The following is a 20,964-nucleotide window of genomic DNA, read 5'->3' as shown; positions in this document are numbered from 1 at the left end:
TCAAGCCAACCACTTTTCCAGTAAGTTTCCAAAGAAAAACTTGCTTTGAACCATCCGCTACTAGACTCGGCCTGGGGTGCTTTTGGATCCTTCTTTACGTTAAGCATCATTGACTGACTGATTTCTTGGCGGAGTGCTTCGATCACCTTTGTGTCCACTGGATTCCCGTAAGCATCTCTCACGTAGAAAACATTCACTTCTTGCTCCCCAACAATTGAGATTTCTGCTCTTCTTACCGTCAATCCGTTCTCTCGAAGAATCCTGGTTACTTCCGACACAAACCAACTCTATCCTTTGCACTAAGCTCCGGACTTAAACCCTGCATTCGTTTAACTCCCAATCTTATATGGCAACAAAGTAGATGTCTCTTAGTAGCAAGAGAATATTTAAGACAGATCATTTTGATTCCAAATTCGAAGAATTTGATGCACCAGAACCATTTAGAAACAAAACAATGGCCTAACACGAACAGAGAATTTTCAGCTAGACATACTACTCACCTCGCTCGCTCTTCTATGAATTGCAGCTTCTAGACATTTAACGACTCTTTCTTTCTCTCCTTCTGCATCGAGCGTGCACCCGTCGATGTAGCGAATAAAATATTCCTGCATGAAAGTCATTAATTAAGATCATTTCTGCATACCTTTGTAGGTAATTTGGTTTCCATGCATACCTGTGAAGCATAGGGACCATTGGACCAGATATTGGCTTGGAAAACTACATATTGCATGTCTGTGAGCGTGTATACAATGTCAAACATGAGCTTAGCTAGATCTTTGCACCGGACACTGACAATTGAATACCCCTTCTCCTCGCAACAGTCAACGGTGATCTTTGGTTTGAAGGATGAGGCATAGTCAACTTCACTTGTCACTCCACCACCTTCATAATCCCTTTCAGCAAACATCATCTGATGAAGCCTCCGATCTATGTGTGTGAATCCCATGGAGAAGCTGGTACTAGCCACTTTGTCGTCCTCCTCACAGCCACGCAGGATGTGCTTAAGCTGCTCCTCCATAATAGACAATCTGTTCATATCATGCACTGCATGATCTGTTGAAGAGTCGTTGACATAGAGCACGCAAGCTATTCGTCTATTATGTGTCCACACTTCCGCTGCAGCAACATTGAATTGAAGGTCGGCGAGTACAGCAGAGATCTCTAATAAGAGACCAGGTCTGTCCCTTCCAACAAGTTCAATTGCGGTGTGATTACCGACAGAGTGCCTCCCTATGCGTTTACCAGGGCAGTTCTTCATCCATTCAGCCGTGTGGCCCTTGGGTCCTAGAGCCTAATGAAAATTCAAACACCACTAGTACTAGTTGACCAATTTTTTGGAGCAATAATGGCAGTTCAAGGAAGATAAAAGTTCTAGAGGAAAAGATAGTCCGTACCTTCTCAATGTAATCAATTGTTCTTCCATCAGTATCTTTTTTCCTTGTTGAACAGTGACGTGAAACACTGTTTGAAAGGAATCAAAACATTGTCAAATACTACAAATCTCTAGGCCTAAAATAAACAAACTTGGTAAATATCAGTATATGCATAATGTAGACATCATTTTTTTCATTTAAATTTATTATTATTATTAAATTTATTATTATTATTATTAAATATTATTATTAGTATATTATTAAATAATTATTACAAGCCCAAATACATCAGAAGCCCATAACCCTAAACCCATTTACAAAGCCCAAACAGTAACCCTAAACCCAACTAGGGTTTCTCATCTCATGCCCCAGCTGCCAATGATCTCCACCGTTGGATCTGGCAAGATCCAACGGTCCAAAGCTCTCCAGCTTGAAACCCTAGGGTATCATAACCCTATGGACCACACGGCCGCCGCCGTTGTTTCCAGACGTTCCAGCTGCCAGCGCTACAGCCACGAAGCCGCCGCCTCACCAGAAGCTTCCAAAAGGCCAGCTTCCCCCCACATGTCGCGGCTATGGGGTGAGTCACCACATAGCTCGGTGACTCACCGAACTTCCCCCTCTAGACCGGTCCGAGCATGGCTCGGTGGTGGCTATAAAAGCCACCGGATCCTGCAAAACAAAAAAAGGAGGAGACAGAAAAAAGAGAGGGCAAGCAAACCAGTAACCACACACAGCCACAGACGGCAACAAACAAAGAGAGAGAACCACACAAGCAGTGAACCAAACAGAAAACAAAGAAGAAAGAAATTTACCCTTGGAGCCTTGACCATCATCGGAGAGCCCTAAACGTCGCCGGAAAATCAAAACGCCGAAGGTGAAAATCGTAGATTTACGATATATTATGGGGTTTTAGGTTAAAATAACCTTAGATCGGACCTTAGGACGTTTAGATCTACGCTTTGGGGTATTTTTGTAAATTTCGGCCACCGTTTACGGTGGCCGACGGCGGTGATCGGCACCGGAGTACGGTGGCCTATGGCTGTCGGTTTCCCTCCGGCGAGGGAACCTAGAGAGAAGCCAGAGAAATGCTTCTCTCTGTTTTAGAGAGAAACTGAGAAAGAGAGAAATGAGGAAGCTTGGCCCTTCGGCCAGGCGTTTAGGTATTTATACCCCTTCCCAAACGACGTCGTTTTGGGGAGGGGTATATGTGTAATTTCATAAAGGTTAAACCATTTCCGCAGCCATCTTAATTTGTAATCCTTACATTTTAGTCACTGAACCCAATTTTAGATCTTTATAATTCGGTTCTTTAATTTTAATTTTATTTATTTTAATCCTTATATTAAATAATATTTTAGGGTTAAATATCATATTTAGTCCTTTAATTTTAATAATTAATATTTTAATCCCGAGTACATATTTTTAATTTATTTTTAATATATTTTGAATTTTATATAATTTTATTTTAGTCACCAAATTAATAAATAGGAGAATAGCATGTTTAATCCCTGTAATTTTAAATAATTAATCACGAATTAGGTATTTAATTCTATTAAGTTCAAATTTAGTCATTATTTCAATTTCTATTTAATTTTTTACAAGTTTTATATAGTTTTTAATTTTATTATTATATTTACTCTTAATTATTACTATTATTATTATTATTTAGTCATAAATATATATTTATCTAATATTTATTTTATTTATTAAAAACTTATTTAATTATTTTTAACCTATTTTAATCATGTTTTAATATTTATTTATTTTTCAATATTAAGAAAGGGCAGTCTTAAAACAACTGGATGTCCATCTTCTGATATTTTTAAATAAATAAATATTTTTTAAATCATATATTAATTATTTTAATTATATATATATATATATATCAAAGAAAAGAGCTGTCTTAAGGCACCTAGAAGTCCTTTTCTGATATTTCTAAATAAATAAATATTTTATTTATATTTTATATAAATATATTTTATATAATTATAACTTTGAAATAATTGGATTATAAATTAAATATATTTTTTGAATTTTTAAATTTCCAATAATAAGAGACAATTTATAATTAATAAGTACCAATTTTGGGCGTTGTGGGGGTGCTAATCCTTCCCCAAACGTAATCGACCACGAACCCCTTTTTATTATTAAAAAAACGAATCTCTGGTTAAAAAGCAGATCAGTTTATCTTTTAACTGATGTTTTCTTAAAAACTCTTTTAAAAGATAATTTATAGGTATTCGACTTACCTGACCCAAAAGGTCGATGGCGACTCCCAAAATATTTTAAAAATCATTTATTCACATCACTTTTCCCGCGAGTAAAAATTTGTGCCCGACGAAACCGGTTACGACAGCTTGGCGACTCCGCTGGGGACGGTCAAACTTTTAAAATCAATTATAAATTGTCTCTATTAATTATAAATTAAAAAATTCATATATTTGATTTATAATTCTTTCTTTTCAAATTTTTTATATACTTATTATTTTCATAGTATTTATATATTTTCTTATTAATATTTCATTATTTGCAAGTATTTTATTATTTATTTTTCTGTTAGAGGTTTGAACATTTCTCCTCACACACAACACTTGCATAACATAAAGCTCTATAATTGAGTTTGTCCCTTTTAAGTGGAAGTGAAAGCGACGTCTTCGTGATAATTTATTCTCCGTGTCAGACCTAGCAAGTAACTTTCGGAGTTCATATGCTCTATGTCTTCGTGAGAATTTATTCTCCGTGTCAGGCATAGAGAAATGTATCCCCTCGAATTGAACTCGATCCACTTTAGTCTGTGATGGACTAGGATTGAGGGTTAACAGCCCAAGGGGCATCAACAGGGACAGTTCGAGTACCTTTACTCCTAGAACTAAAAACCTGCATATAATAAACCCTAGAAATTCACCTAATCTAAGACAGTACTGAACCTCTGTTCATAGGTGTACACAAAGGATTTAATTTATTATTATTTTTTCTCCCTGAATAAATGCATGCGAACTAGAAATCATGCGGTTAGGTTAATTTTTCCAAACAAAGCATGGAACTAGAAAGCATGAGGTTAGGATTTATTATATACCATGATAAATAAATTTTTTCTTTCAATTAGTTGTATTAACCATTTTATTTTCTTATTTTCCCATGTATGTTATTTTTGCTCTAATTTGTTTAAATTATTTTCTTTTGTTTGCATTGCATGATCATGACCAAAAGGTGTTAACTGAAAAGACTGTTCATCAAATTAGAAAGAAATCATAAATGGACAAAAGTTCTATGATCAAACAAATGATGCGGCCAAGAAAAGACCTCCTCAGGGAACTCTGAAGATAGAGAAGAGCTATGCACCCAAAGATTGTATGCCCATTGAAGAGCAAAAGGAGATACAGAAATAAGAGCAGATGTCCAAAATGATGGATAGAATATCTGTTTTGGCCAAAAGAGAAGAGATTCCTGCACAGAAAGAGAGAAAGCTTAATGAAGATAATCCTGCAATTTCATATATGCAAGGGACTTCGGATCTTAACCAATTTGAGAAATTACAGACAGTCATCATTCGTATTCACCAATCGTCTGGAGATACCAAAGAAATGGTGACGACTGTACAAGCTCCCAGAGAAGAGAAGAATCATGTAACCTGAAATCATCGAAGTTTAGTATGCTCCCGATATCTAAAACTCAGGTTCAATTCAAGACAAAAGGCGGTTCTCATGTTGATGCTATACTATATCATATAAATTTGTATGAAAAGTTACTTGAAGCACGAGAAATAGCTCCATATTACATAAAACCATTCCAACCTCCGTATCCAAATTGGTATGACATCAACGTTTCATTGTGAATATCATGCCGGAGCTCAAGGACATACCATCGAGAATTGTCTTGCCTTCAAACGTCGAGTCCAAAGTCTTTTGGATCATGGAACCTTACAATTTATGGTAGATGATCGACCTAGTTTGGTAACCAAAGGTCCTGCTAGATTAATACCAAAAGTCTTCAAAGGTAAGATATCAGTAGGGGCACCCAGAAGAAGATTTGCTGAGTTTGAAGCTCAATACGTCATTTAAAGATTGAAAACGATAATTAAGCACCAAAATGGAAACCATACATGAAGATTTCCAAAAGGTCAGTCAAGCCTTTCAAATACTGGCATAGGGAACACCCCAGAAGAGGATAGCAGGGGTCACCAAACTGAAAAAAGTTGCAACATACATGAATCTTGTCCAAAACTTTTTGAACCACAATGTTCTCTCACAAGGGAAAATGAGCAACTCCGAGAATTGACATAGGAGAGGAAAGAACACCAGAACGTCATGGAAGAAGCTGCAGTCCAGACAAGCAATATGGTCCATAAGCTGATAACTAACTTGGTTTTAGAGAGAAAATGGGAAAGTTATTCCTTATATGTAAAGTTTTGTTGAAGTTAGGACTAAAAGTTGTCCCCTGCATGTAAAAGTTTTGTTTGATGTACTTTGTGTTCAATGAATCTGTTCTAAATGATCACTCTTGAGTAACACATTTTCATACATGCATTTACATTCTTATTCTTACTTTTTACATCTTTGCATTTCCATTCTGCATTCATACTTTTATGTTTGCCTTTGAATTGCAGTTTGCATTTTTATTTTTGGAATTTATGCATTTTCGCATTTACATTACATTTTTTATTACTGTATATACATTAAATATAAAACATGTAGTAATTAATGAAAGGTTTTGTAACAGTAAAACCAAGGTCATTCATTCATTTTACTTTACCATCATCATGAAAACAATGGAGCAATCTTATAGGGACTACAAGACCAGTGGCCAGAACAATTGACATGGTTACCTCGGGATACAAGGAAAGAACGTCAGTTCAGTACCAGATGGATCAGATCAAATTATTCAGGGAATGGAATTGATAAAGAAGAGATAACTGCTAAAGAGAAATCGTGCTATCAGATTGAAGAGTCGAGAAAGACAACATACCCTGGGCATCCCACTCAAACCCAAGAATAGCCTCATTAATTATTCACAATATGAGGAGAAAGTTAAGAGGACAGAAAGCAATCAGAAACATGAAAGATGTTAGTGCCTACCACAATAATTAGAAGCAAGAGAGCTTAGCTTGGTTCCAGATTTGATTATTCCCCATGAATTCAAAATGCCTGATTTTGAGAAATATGATGGCACAAGTTGTCCCCTAATCCACTTAAAAATGTTTTGCAGAAAAATGGGAGGATATTTAATTCTGATGACCTTTTAATTCACTCTTTCCATGATAGCCTTGTTAACCCAGCATAGTCTGGTACAATCAGTTGACCCAAGAACAGATCAAGAATGGGTAGATTTAGCTGATGCATTTTTGGGACAATATTGGTATGTTAAGGCTTAGCTCCAACACTATGGATCTTCGAAGAGTAAAAAGGAAAACCAATGAAAGATTTCAAGAATATGCCTTAAGATGGAGAAGAGTGGCAGCACAAGTTCAACCTCCCAGTTAGAAGAAGATATCACGTATGTTTCGTGATTCCCTTCCAGCGCCTTTCTTCGAGTTAATGCAGGCAAATCCGACAAAGGATTCGAGAATCTTGTGACAAGTGGAGATTTAATTGAGAATGTAATCAATGAAGAAAACTCAAAAGTCACATCCAAGAGCCCAACGGATCAAAAAGCGAAAGATGATGATGTAATGTATGTCGCATCTAGAATCCCCGCAATTGCAAAGAAAGAGCAAGTAACTGTTCGGATCGACCAAAGAAAGTCATGCGATCAAGAAAAACTTTAGAAGTGTTCCAAACTTCTATTTCAGACTTATACCCTCATTTGGTTAAAGGTCAGTACATCACACCAAGACCAATGAAAATGTCACCAAACCCTTCTGCTCAGCTATGATCAAAGTAGTGTTTGTGATTTTCACTTGGGAGTATTTGGGCATTCCACGGGCAATTGTAAGCAACTGTTAAAAGAAATAAATATGCTTGTTGACAAAAGAATCTTGACACAAAAAATGATCAAGAAATGGGGGGCAAATGAAGACAATGACTCTGATCTTATTACACAACCGACATTAAAGGAGTGATGATGCATAAACAAGTGGAAGTGTTATCTACCACTGTAGTACCTTTCTATTTTCAGCATCTTGTTTTTGAACTTGTTTTTTGTTCCTTTCTCCGCTTTTTGTGCAATAAAATGTGTGTGCTTATTAAGGTTATGAGCAAGGAATCAAATTTTAATCTTGAGATTATTGAGTATCAAGTAGATTAAATGTTCTTTTAATTTTTCAAGAGTTATAGATCTATTGGCAAGTGGTAAAATTATATCTTCAATATCCCATCCAATGCCAATTACTCAAACCAAATCCTGACACTACAAAGATTCTAAGAAATGTCTCCACCTGTTTTACACCTACTCCAGATTTACCTTTTCGGGTATAGTTGATTGATACTACATTCCACCATATACATGACTTCAAAAGTCACACATTTGTGTTTTCGAACACAAAACCATCATAAAACCAAAAGACCTCAAAAGAACCAAACTTTCAATTATCCGTGAATCTTACTACAAAGAGACGAGATGAGGCATCAGGGACCAACTCATTGATGATAATTTCGAGTGATTAGGGCATACTCAAAAAGAAGGGGAAAGATTGATTGAAATAAATATCATGCATTAATTACATTTTTTTCATGTAAATAAAGTTATCTTGAATATTCATCCCTGTGGATACCTCTTTTTACAAAGGTTTCTGTGTATGAGATGATGAACGGCATTGTTTCATTTATCCTTTATATATATATATATATAATCCTTTGTTGTCCCTATTTGTCTGAATAATGTTTCTTCTAATTCAACCCTAACCAAGGATCACCCTCTACATTGGGGGGCAAGGTAAAGGATATTGGCTCACAAGAATAAAGATTGTCAATACAGTTTTATTACGAATACAAGTTTCCATGAAGTCATGAAAGTTTTGAACTACAAAGTATGTCAAATACAGAGTGCTTGAAGATCAATCCATTCAAGAATAAGGGAAAACCTCCAAAATGCAAAGGAAAAGGAGGTGCTCAAAGCAATTGAAGTATTATACTCATCCAATAAGAACGAAAAAAAGAAGAAGAAAAGGAAAATTGAATCAAGATGGGTGACTTATTGAGCCTCAAGTTACAAGGTTGATCAAGTACGAACAAGAAGAGCAAGAAATGCTGAAGATATGAAATTGGAAATGAATCCAAAATTTGGCAGTCTAGAGGGATCCAAATGGAAAAATCCCCAACAAAGCAGATCCAAGTTAAGCAAGGCAAGATTGATGGCATCAGAATGAATTGATCCTTGGTTTTTTTACCCTTAACCACTTATTTGGGCCTTTTTATCCCTTTCTTTCGTAACCATAAGCCATGGCCTACGTTACGTACCTGAAAAGTCCATTCTAATCATACATGGATTTCTAAGTAAAATGATATCTTTAGAATTCATTCCGCCTTCCAAGATTGATTTTATTTGCAAAAATTGGTTTTTAAAATCTTTAATGCATATATGAAAATGATAAAGGGGGAGCTCAAGATGTAAATTTTTTAAAATAACATTTTGAAACCAAAGGAGATTCGAGTTGAAAACCTAAAAAAGGCGGCTCGAATAATGAATGGTGCAACAATGACATAAGAGACGATCTTAATGAAACACCGCACATCCCAAAGACGTTCATGAGTCTGGAAACGAGAAGCATCTTTACAAGATGAGCATAACAACCATTTCTTCAAATTAATGGAAGCCCAAAGAGACATATATGCTGGACTAACCTGAGAACCTGAGAGACCTTACTTTATCAGAATCAACCTACACCTCAAATCAGTCAATAATTTTGACACTTGCCATAGGACTATGATTTTTGAATGATTTAAAAGTGTAGTTGATTTATTTGATATTTATTAAACTCATTGTTTATGATCTGATTCTATTGTGAACCTAAGGGCAATACTTTGTAAAAGTCTTTCATTCTTCAATAAACAAAGGAGGAAAAAACATTTTCAAACAGGACAGTCTCAAATGAGGAAGGTCCTTGAAGCAATTGTTGTTTATTCTACCTCTGTTGTAGAAAAAGAATGAACGAGGCCAGAATAATGAAGCACTTCACATTTTTGAAAGCAAGTGTCTGAGAAGTCAGAAAGACTGGAGAATTGAACTTGTGACACTCCCCTGTGACATTAGCAGCTCATCAAGAAAGATTATCGTTTATCTCATGCTGAGGGCAATAAGCATCACCAGACAGATTATTTTCCCCAACCATCAATTCATGTTCTCTAGAAGATTACATCATAGAGCCATGAACAAGTCACTACCTGCACTCTGGTTGGCTCAAGTCTTGATACATTGCTACTTTTTCTATGACGATCATTTTCTTTGTCAAGATGATATCCATTATGTCCTTCAGAAGATTGCTGAATTTGAATTTGAGGACTTAGGGCACAGAACAAGACATTGGAACAGAATCTACCCTTATAGGCCTTTTATATAGGGTAACATTGGTTACAGGATTCCAAAAGTTAAAGATGACCAGTTTTACTGTCAACTAAATCATTCCATAATTTGAAAAGAGTGGGATATATTGGAGCAGCAGAAGAGATAGTTGTCGTAGCAGTCATTGCAAGAAAATTCACCAACAAAAATCTTCTATTTCATCCTGATAATGTTTATTTCTTCCAGTAAAGTTGTTACGCTGGATACCACTGACAACAAGGTCGAATTTGCCAAATCTACTCATCAATTGCTCCAACCGATCATCATTCAGTTCTTGCACATCTGTTTTTAAAAGTATGCCAAGACAATAGAAGGCAATCTCTGCATCACTGATTCCAGAGAAAAGAGACAGGGCATTGATACCACCATGGAACATGTCTCTATACAGATCCTCATGTATGGTTTTTAAGGAAACCTAGAAGCATTTACACCTCATCAGATTCAAGTGGAACAATTTTATTCCTTCCAACTCATACCAGATTCCATTTTCAGCACTCATCAAGAACATACTTCTGGACACTCGAAGGTGACTCATCGTCATAAGCTTCAAGAGCCTTACGGATCCTTTCTGTCAATTTGGCACTTCCTGTACATGTTTATAAATAGTTCAACTTTGTTCTTGGATCTCAGGAAGGCCATCATTTCTTTGTCAATGGAAAAATCATGTAGTGCGTGGAGAAAACAATATAAGAGGAAATCTGTTCTCAATTGGCAGATTATGAATATAGCCCATTTTCAATGTAACAGCATGAAAATGCTTCGAATCTACAAATTTTGGCTCTACATCGAATAAGTACTGTGATATCCCAGTCCAAACATTAACTGGAGCAAGTGCCACGTTCTCGTAGTAAAAATAAGGAGACCCAATAGCATCTTCTGGAAGTGTTCTTTGAGTTATCTGATCTGATTTGGTATAAACCTCAAAACCAATCATTGGATTTGAAAGATAAATTTGCTCGTAGTAGAAATAAGAAGACCCAATAGCATCTTCTGGAAGTATTCTTTGAGTTATCTGATCTGGTTTGGTAAGAACCTTAAAACCAATAATTGGATTAGGAAGATGAACTGCATGATCGTCTTCATTAGGAAGCTTCTTTTCAAGCTTCCTCTGCTGCTTCCTTTTCCAAAAATCATAACCTGGGTTTTGCCTTTTCTTGTAATTGGGGTCATTGCATAATGAATTCCTATATTCTTCTGAAATAAGAGCGTTAGTAGCCTTAGCCATTTGAGCAGCATATATGAAATCTGTCAACTCTGCAATTGATGAATCCAGATCACATCTCTCCATAGTTATTGAAGCCTTAGCCTCTGAGAATCTCATTTTTGTCAAGTATAACAGTTTACTCTCCTCATCAGAATCAGAATTCATGATTTCCTCGATATCAGAAGAACTATCAATATCTGTGGAATCATCCTGAAAGATCACTTCATAATCAGACGAGTTATTATCAGAATCAACATGTTGCATGGGTGTGGATTTTTCAAGAGCATGTACCGTTGTATATGTAATCTTGACATTGCAGCAGATTACTATTCACATAAATTGGTTTTTCTCCCACAGAAAAGTATATTTCAGAGATGGGCTTCACTGAAAGATGATAAACCACTGTGTCAGCCTGGAACGGATTACCAAGCTATTTTTACTACTCTGTCTGATTAAATCCCTCTATATACAGAAAATGGTCACTTCATTCAAAAGAGGCACATATCTCAGACGTTTTTGTCAAAATGATTGATTATTTCTTAAGTCTGTGACAACGTGAAGAGGATTCCTCCAGTTACTTGACAACACTGCTGTTTAGTGAAACCATAATGAGAGCATTCAAGATAAATAGATTTGGGGCACGAATAAAGCCACAAGTACCCATAACAGTGTATTGTAAAATTGGATCTCATGAGATCATGATATTCCAGTCAAACATACATTGAGAGTGAATCAGAAGCAGAATATTGAGGCATCTCGAAAACCCAATTCAGACAGATCTAGAGGACATCTTAAGGGCCCATTTCAACCAGAAATAGAATATTGGGGCATTTTGAAGGCTCACAGCAATATGAAAATGGGACATTCTTGGAGGCTCATCTCAACAAGAATAATGTGAACACACTTTTAACATCCGTATCAGCAAATGTTGGGCCATTTTAAGGGCTCAGATCAGCAAGAGCAAATGATAGGGCAAGCTGAAAGCCCATTTCAATCAGAATTAGGATTGTTGATGCATTTTTGAATATTTGTATTAACAAATGTTTGGGCATGCTGAAGGCCCATATCATCATGTGTCGAGATCATTGACTTGAACAAATATTTCTAATGAGACATAAAGATATGAAGAATGAAAATGGTGAAACAGTAACAGTCAAGTTGACTATACATAATTGCTTCGTTCGTTCATCAGGCAGTTGCATTAGGGTCCTATTGTTGAACAAATATTTATTCAGCAAGTATGGTTTCAAATACCCAATCTTCTTAAACCATGTGTCACATGACAATGTTCTTTGATAAACTGCATCATGATTGCATGAATAAAGATGATCCCCAGACTACTCGATCCAGGGATCAGTTCCTCGAGACCTCGAAATCTGAATTTGGCCTTTTGTGTGTCGGTGATAATTGAAAACATTTCTTTGAGATTCCTGTCAGTTAGTTTCAACCATATTGTTAAGGTTATGAAGCTGTTTTTCATATCAGTTTTGTTTAATTGATGATGTTGAAGAGAGAAGCTCATGTATATTGCTCTTTCCCGATTGTTACTGGGGTTATCATTGCCAGCTAGACTAAACCGAGTTTTCATCTATTTGGTTTATCATGTGCGTTTCATCCCCAGCATCAAGAATTCTACGGATATCGTTCTGTACATGGATCCTATAACTAAAGTGTTTCTATTTTCTACCATGCTCATGACGGAAGAAAACGTGATCTGTATCACACTTTGCCTTTGCCCGAGATGATATCAAGATCAGTTGGTGTCTCTTATTCAATTCAGCACTATCATATCTTGTGGATTTGACTAATTTTTTGGTCATACCAACATCACACTTGAATCCCCATGGAGTTTTGTTCTCAAATGGTCTAGTGACATCATACAAAAGCTTTGAACACTAGACAATGAGTTTCAATGATTGAGAAACCTTGGCAGAAGCCACAGGAAAGGATAAATGTGTTTTCAAATGTTTTACATCTGAGCAGAAACCACATGAGATGAAGAATGTGTTGTCAAATGTTTTACGAACCAGTAATTATGATGCTGAACCAATACTGTAGATCATGGTTTTCCTTTATTGATACAATGAAGTTTGTCTTCTTCAACTTCAAGATCAAAATGAGATATAATGAAGATTTCTTTCCACAGAAAGAGAGCTGAAAAATTTTGACAACAATAACTAGTGGAGCCAACTAAGGTTGAACGACAGGTTTTGTTAAGCATCTCGACATGATATGGTTCAAGTTGCCTTATTCGAGATCTGATTATATGTGGAGACATGAAAGGAATTGGAATAAATCTTCCTTATGATATGTTTCAAGAGTTAAATGGGAATAGACTCTACTCTCCTAATTAATCCCTGCTGAGTCAGACGATAGATTCTCTTTTTAAAAGATGACATATTCTCTTTTCAAAGATGAAAGCTTTATGGGATTTCTACACAAGTCCAAGCAAAGAAAATTGGTTTTATCCAAGACAAAATGGGACATCAAGGTCATTTGACTACGGCAAGAGTTCCACAAATGAAACATTTCTTCAGAGACTTTCATGAAGAAAAGAAGACATAAAGATACAAGTTGATCAGATGATTCTGCAGAAATGCAAGCTCTACACTGACATCCAGATGCAATCCTGGCAATAAATGATGAACTTTCACCACTTTGAAGTCAAATGAAGATTGCATCAACATTCATGCATTCATAAAAATATCATTTACACAATAGCCAATGCATTACATTGATACATATGAGTGCATTCAAACATGAAGTTTTACAGATCTTCTAAAGAACAAGAAGATTTAGGGTAAAAAAATACCTTACACGAAGAAGGTATTCAAAACCATAAATACAAGAATCATGCAAACATCTGAAGAAGAGATGGACGCAATCCACAAAAATGAGCATTATCTTGAGATTGGGGCATGTTACCCAATCAACATGTTATTTTGAATGAAAAAAAATAATGAGAAAACGATTTCCATAGTTTCTCATTCAATCTTTTCTAAAAATGAAATTGATGAAAAGTAAGAAAACGATTTCCTTAGTTTTTTTTTACTTAGTAAACTATTTCCCACATCTGTAAGCCCTTCAGTGCATGGTGTTTTCAAAACCTTCGGGTCATCTGTAAGCCCTTCAGTGCATGATGTTTCTAAAAAGCCTTCGGGAGCTTTTTGATGTTTTCAAAACCTTCGGGTCATCTGTAAGCCCTTCAGTGCATGATGTTTCCAAAAAGCCTTCGGGAGCTTTTTGATGTTTTCAAAGCCTTCGAGTCATCTGTAACTCCTTCAGTGCATGATGTTTCCAAAAAGCCTTCGGGAGCTTTTTGATGTTTTCAAAGCCTTCGGGTCATCTGTAAGCCCTTCAGTGCATGATGTTTTCAAAACCTTCGGGTCATCTGTAAGCCCTTCAGTGCATGATGTTTCTAAAAAGCCTTCGGGAGCTTTTTGATGTTTTCAAAACCTTCGGGTCATCTGTAAGCCCTTCAGTGCATGATGTTTCCAAAAAGCCTTCGGGAGCTTTTTGATGTTTTCAAAGCCTTCGGGTCATCTGTAAGCCCTTCAGTGCATGATGTTTCCAAAAAGCCTTCGGGAGCTTTTTGATGTTTTCAAAGCCTTCGGGTCATCTGTAAGCCCTTCAGTGCATGATGTTTTCAAAACCTTCGGGTCATATGTAAGTCCTTCAGTGCATGATGTTTTCAAACATTTCCATCCTACTCAAAAGAAGCCAAATGAAAAAATTATTGTCTTTTTCGTCTTTACTCTATTCTTGTTAACACAAGGATGAGCAAAGAGGGGCAGCTGTAGACATCATTTTTTTCATTTAAATTTATTATTATTATTAAATTTATTATTATTATTATTATTAAACATTATTATTAGTATATTATTATTAAATAATTATTACAAGCCCAAATACATCAGAAGCCCATAACCCTAAACCCATTTACAAAGCCCAAACAGTAACCCTAAACCCAACTAAGGTTTCTCATCTCATGCCCCAGCCGCCAATGATCTCCACCGTTGGATCTGGCAAGATCCAACGGTCCAAAGCTCTCCAGCTTGAAACCCTAGGGTATCATAACCCTATGGACCACACGGTCGCCGCCGTTGTTTCCAGATGTTCCAGCTGCCAGCGTTACAGCCACGAAGCCGCCGCCTCACCAGAAGTTTCCAAAAGGCCAGCTGCCCCCCCACATGTCGCGGCTATGGGGTGAGTCACCACATAGCTCGGTGACTCACCGAACTTCCCCCTCTAGACCGGTCCGAGCATGGCTCGGTGGTGGCTATAAAAGCCACCGATCCTGCAAAACAAAAAAGGAGAGACAGAAAAAAGAGAGGCAAGCAAACCAGTAACCACACACAGCCACAGACGGCAACAAACAAAGAGAGAACCCACTACAAGCATGAACCAAAACAGAAACAAAGAAAGAAAAGAAACTTACCCTTGGAGCCTTGACCATCATCGGAGAGCCCTAAACGTCGCCGGAAAATCAAAACGTCGAAGGTGAAAATCGTAGATTTACGATATATTATGGGGTTTTAGGTTAAAATAACCTTAGATCGGACCTTAGGACGTTTAGATCTACGCTTTGGGGGTATTTTTGTAAATTTCGGCCACCGTTTACGGTGGCTGGCGACGGTGATCGGCACCGGAGTACGGTGGCCTATGGCTGCCGGTTTCCCTCCGGCGAGGGAACCTAGAGAGAAGCCAGAGAAATGCTTCTCTCTGTTTTAGAGAGAAACTGATAAAGAGAGAAATGAGAAAGTTTGGCCCTTCGGGCCAGGCGTTTAGGGTATTTATACCCCTTCCTAAACGACGTCGTTTTGGGGAGGGGTATCTGTGTAATTTCATAAAGGTTAAACCATTTCCGCAGCCATCTTAATTTGTAATCCTTACATTTTAGTCACTGAACCCAATTTTAGATCTTTATAATTCGGTTCTTTAATTTTAATTTTATTTATTTTAATCCTTTATATTAAATAATATATTTAGGGTAAATCATATTTAGTCCTTTAATTTTAATAATTAATATTTTAATCCCGAGTACATATTTTTAATTTATTTTAATCTGATATTTGAATTTTATATAATTTTATTTTAGTCACCAAATTAATAAATAAGGAGAATAGCATGTTTAATCCCTGTAATTTTAAATAATTAATCACGAATTAGGTATTTAATTCTATTAAGTTCTAATTTAGTCATTATTTCAATTTCTATTTAAATTTTTTACAAGTTTTATATATAGTTTTAATTTTATTATTTACTATTATTATTATTATTATTTAGTCATAATATATATATTTATCTAATATTTATTTTATTTATTAAAAACTTATTTAATTATTTTTAACCTATTTTAATCATGTTTTAATATTTATTTATTTTTCAATATTAAGAAAGGGCAGTCTTAAAACAACTGGATGTCCATCTTCTGATATTTTAAATAAATAAATATTTTATTTTTTAAATCATATTAATTATTTTAATATATATATATATATATTTTTTTTATATCAAAGAAAGAGCTGTCTTAAGGCACCTAGAAGTCATTTTCTGATATTTTTAAATAAATAAATATTTTATTTATATTTTATATATATATATTTTATATAATTATAACTTTGAAATAATTGGATTATAAATTAAATATATTTTTTGAATTTTTAAATTTCCAATAATAAGAGACAATTTATAATTAATAAGTACCAATTTTGGGCATTGTGTGGGTGCTAATCCTTCCCCAAACGTAATCGACCACGAACCCCTTTTTATTATTAAAAAGAACGAATCTCTGGTTAAAAAGCAGATCAGTTTATCTTTTAACTGATGTTTTCTTAAAAACTCTTTTAAAAGATAATTTTTAGGTATTCGACCTACCTGACCCAAAAGGCCGATGGCGACTCCCAAATATTTTAAAATCATTTATTCACATTACTTTTCCCGCCGAGTAAAAATTTCGTGCCCGGACGAAAACCGGTTACGACACATACCATCCATGAACCATCCACCATCAGAGGAGATGTAAGCTTTGGTAATAGTGAGGTCGAGGTCTGATAGTATTTACACAACTTCCAGCAATATTCCAGGTTTATTCACGCTGTCAACCTATATGCAATTGATTAACAGTAGTGTACTTGTAATTGATGGCACCCATGTAAGTTCGAAGGCCAATGAGGCAAAAACTTTTATTTACAATGAAATCTACCTTTACAACAATACAGTGTCTGCAACTAATTTTGTCCACAGACACCCTACAAGAAAAGGTAAGAGAAACAAAGAGTTATAATTATAGAAAGTGAGAACTGCTAAAATGCATGCAAGTTCTCTTGAGAAAGAAACAGAACCTGGGAGGATTAATTTTGACACTTAAGTTCTCAAACTCAGGATCAAAGTATGGCCAACAAGTTTTGGCCATTTAAACCACAGCTTCACAGCACTCTGGATGTGCTTTCTGTTCTGTGTCACGGCAGACAGATGCTCACCTCTCCAACGGAACTGATCTCAACTTAAATATATAGACAATATTGTACGAATTGTCTAGCATCCAGTAACCTGTGAAACAATAAAATAGCCCTAATTAACCCCAGAAACTAAAACTATTCTATCTGCAGATTATGTTGTAGATGTTGAAATCAAAAGATCAAAGGAGAATTCTACTAGTGCAAGCCATCTAACAATGGTGAAGCAGAACATCATGCATGGACAAGCTGCTTTTGGCAAGAAGCATATTAACCTGCCATGTAAACAAAGTTATATGGGACATTTCATTCACAGTATAACTTTGGAGCAATGAAGTGTTTCCAAACTTTTGATTACTGTGAACAAACAAATACATAAAGATTATCAAACGGAGCTTCTAATTACAGTGATAGACAATATAGTTAATTTTGTCCAAGATAAGAGAACTACCGTTTCTGAAGTAAACAACAAAGGGCTTCTCGATGGTTTATCTTGTATTTATACAAACTATGTTATCAAAAACGTCAATTTCAAACCTTGAAAAATATATAGACAACTGGAGTTTCAGTGGACACGTAAATCATACCGTCTAATACAACAACAAAAAATACAGTCTACTAGTAAATGGCCAAAATTTGTCAATCTTCAGTAATCATTATATTAACCCAAAAAAGAAAAAAAATCAATCAAAATTCATACCGCAACATACCAAAGAGAGGTTGCTTTCTTCATCCGAAGGAGATGAGAAAAGAGAGAGACACTGATCTTGAATGAAACCTGCAAATTCTCAAGAGAATAGTGTAGATAGGAACCATAAAAGAATAAATGGAAAGTGAGAAGGGGGGAAAAACAAATCTTGAAAGTAGAAATTGAAAGAAAATAACTGAGCTGGAAAACAGAACAATTTTATGTGTAGGTGAACATATATGGTAATGCAAACAAAAACTCCATGCAGAAAAAAACCAGAAGAAAACACATGCAGATTACACGTGTCGGGAGAGACGTAGAAGCTAATATTTGTGTGTAAATTTTTACCTTTGGAAAGAGAAAAAAAAACTTTTACACCTTTGCTTCTTCTTCGTTCTTTTGTAAGAAACAGAAGAAAAAAAGAAGACAAAAGGGAAAGCTTTATTGTTTTTGGTGAATGAAAACATGGTTTGGCTTCATGTGTAACAAAAAGAAATGGACGAACTATTTGTGTTTGGTTGTGGTCTGGGGCAAAGTGAAGCCTCTTGTCTTGTATGAAAGCAAAAGTGACAGACTGAGATATGAAGTGAGCGCGGTGTTGCGTTGGGATTGGATTTAAATATCCACTATCAATTATTGTACTAATAATCGTGGTTTAATTCTTATAAACTTCCTTAATTACTCAGAAATGACGCGGTGATTCGATCTCTTACTTTTGTGTTAGGATAATAAGTGTACGTAATCCCACTTTCTGTTGTGCTCGTGACCCTCCACATCACCCCCCCCCCCCAACTCAACTTTCTCTGTTTCTTTTAGAGCACTAAGCTTTCTCTAAAGCATTCATCAATATGGGACAAACTTTTATCTCATCAATTATATTTGATTATTAACTTTACATTCCAACTTTTAAAAAGTTTAATATCAATAACCACAATCTTTTAAAAGACTCTTCTATGTTTATTTAGCAATACACATAAGATCCGACTCGATAAATTATTTTACACACACATATATATATATTATCCTTGCCATGTAAGAATAGTAACAGATTAAAGCCAGGTATAACAACTCTAACAAAATTCCCAACAACTGGCCATGTCACTGCACAGCTCAGCATTTTATGCATTTCATGCTTCAACATCCTCTCTGCATCTCTGTCTTGTCATCTCAAGATCAACCACTTGAATATTTTGAGAAACAAGACATGAGAGGATTTAATCAAAGGTTTAGTAACCCATCAGCTACTTGGTGAGCAGCAGGAACACATTTACCTGAACAGTTTTACTTGTTACTTTTTCTAAGATAAAATAAATATTTAGTTCAATGTATTTTGATCGCGTATGATGAACTGGATTCACACTCAAGGTAACAATTACAAGGAAACTATGCAATAATCCCATGCAGCTCCAAATGTTGTAGGGTAAGCGATGTTTTCTGCTCTCTTCAAACTAATGGAAGGCAAAATCATAATTCTTCTTCACTCTAATGGGAAAAAAGAAACAGGGAACTCTGTAATTACAATCTCTGAATCTGAACATACACTGACTTTGCAGCATGTACCATTTTACGTAAACATTTCGCATTACTGGAAAAATTTACATATTGAACTCCATTTTCAAACATGCCCCAAGGCTGGTGTTTTACCGCGATGCTTTGATTTTCCTATTGAAGATGAAAGACCAGCAACAGTTCCCCTTACGCCTGCATTCATTCAACATAAAAAAACTCAAATGAATTTATGATTCCTATATCTCCCATACAATCCAACTATTTTTATTTGAAATCCTTATCTGTAATGTTTACAAGGCACAAAAATAGGGAAATTATTTCTGTTACCTGCCGCCCGTACTGCTGCTGCTACGGCTGCTTTCGGAGCTTCCACTGGTTACATTGGATCCAAAGCCGTCACTCTCGCTCGACCCCGATCTATTCTTCCACGACTCTTATATATTCTCTTACTAGCTTCATCTGATACTATTGGCTTCGGTGAAACTCTAGAATTGTAATTCACCATTTGAACCATTCCTCTTGTTCTTCGACTTTGACCCCGAGGAAAATGGAAACACCATTTTCAGAAAACCCTCCATTATCTATGCTCCCACTTCTATTGATTTGCGGTTTCTGATTCTGATTCTTCTTCTTCCCCTTATCTTTGCTGTATGTATGTTCATTGATGGCACCTCTCCCTACAGCACAACTCTCCTGTTTCGTTTCAACAGCCGCATCCCGGTGCTCCACAAGATCTTTCAAGGTGAGTTCGAAACAAGACTCGGGCATTCTGCTAACCATTTCCATAAGCTCCCTTTGGCCTCTAGCGATGGCTTGAGCTTGCGATGACGGCGATAAACATCGGTAATTAATGTTCTTTCCATCGTTGAAGGATTAGGTCCCATAAAGGAGTAGAAACTCCAGACTCAACTTCCATCACGCAAGTTTCATCAGCTCCCATGGTGTTCCAACTCCTGTTTTTGAGCCGTCTTTTGCACCCTGGAATCATACTTCTTCCCCATGTGTTTCGACATAGATTGGGGCAGCTTGGCAGGATCAAACATGTTTTCTGGGGATGAAAATTGTTTTGAAGGCAAATGGTGATTGAAGATTACTTTCAAGGAAAGGTGGGTGTTGAGCCTTTATCTTCACCAACTCGTTTAGTCCGTTTATCATTTTCCTTTAACAAATTGGTTTTAATGCGGACAAAATTGTTGGTTCATGGGATCATAAAGTCAATCAATTCCAGAGGGC

At 36.0% G+C, this 20,964-nt stretch overlaps 1 long non-coding RNA gene and 1 pseudogene across 1 annotated transcript; both read right to left on the bottom strand.

Moving 5' to 3' along the window:
- On the bottom strand, positions 1-17,576 carry LOC120216957 (annotated as a pseudogene).
- Positions 17,577-19,664: 2,088 nt separating this feature from the next.
- On the bottom strand, positions 19,665-20,891 carry LOC120216958. Its single transcript, XR_005525112.1, has 2 exons — positions 20,059-20,891; positions 19,665-19,923 (listed from the first exon to the last, which is right to left on the bottom strand). It is a non-coding gene; the product is annotated as an uncharacterized LOC120216958 (long non-coding RNA).
- Positions 20,892-20,964: the final 73 nt, after the last annotated feature.

This window comes from Hibiscus syriacus, unplaced genomic scaffold, assembly GCF_006381635.1.
Source record: "Hibiscus syriacus cultivar Baekdansim isolate YM2019G1 unplaced genomic scaffold, ASM638163v2 tig00110174_pilon, whole genome shotgun sequence".
NCBI classification, from domain to species: Eukaryota; Viridiplantae; Streptophyta; class Magnoliopsida; order Malvales; family Malvaceae; genus Hibiscus; species Hibiscus syriacus.
This window is presented reverse-complemented; position numbering and strand designations above follow the sequence as displayed.